This window comes from Merops nubicus, unplaced genomic scaffold, assembly GCF_000691845.1.
Source record: "Merops nubicus isolate BGI_N331 unplaced genomic scaffold, ASM69184v1 scaffold40323, whole genome shotgun sequence".
Classification (NCBI taxonomy): domain Eukaryota; kingdom Metazoa; phylum Chordata; class Aves; order Coraciiformes; family Meropidae; genus Merops; species Merops nubicus.
Window position 1 is genome coordinate 1 of NW_008600339.1, and position 586 is coordinate 586.

Here is a 586-nt window from a genome sequence, read left to right on the forward strand (position 1 = left end):
GCTCGCCTCAATGCCAGTGCCGAGCCCGGCGGGCACCGCTGAGCTGCTCCCGGCCCTGCCATGGGCACCGGGCTACCAAGGGTGGGAGGGGGAGCGGGCAGCCCCCCCACCCCCTAACCCACTCAGAGCCGGCAGTGTTGCCCCACAGGGTGCAGGGGGTGGTGGGGGCAATCCTGGCTCCTGCCCTGGGCTGGGAGAAAGGGACAGGGCTGCCAGGACGGGCACCCACGCCAGCGCCAGCCCTTCCTCTTCACAATAAGACAGAAGGCAACCTCCAATTAGCCTTATAATGACCTCCTGTAATCAAAGTCTTAGAAAACCACCACCACCACAGATACATTCCCGGGGTGGCAGGCACTCCCAACTGGCATGGCCCCGAGCCCACCTGGGCGGTGGCACCCAAGGCTGCATGGGCAGCCCCACGACTTGCCTGCTGTGCCACCCCCTGTAATTAATTTCCCAGAAAAGGATTATTTCTTATAAAGCATTTGGCCGGAAAAGGGCTCAGAGGGGGCAGCCGGCAGGGCTGGGCAGCACCTGCCCCCCACACCACTCTGTCACCCCCCTGGGTGCCAAGCCGGCTGTG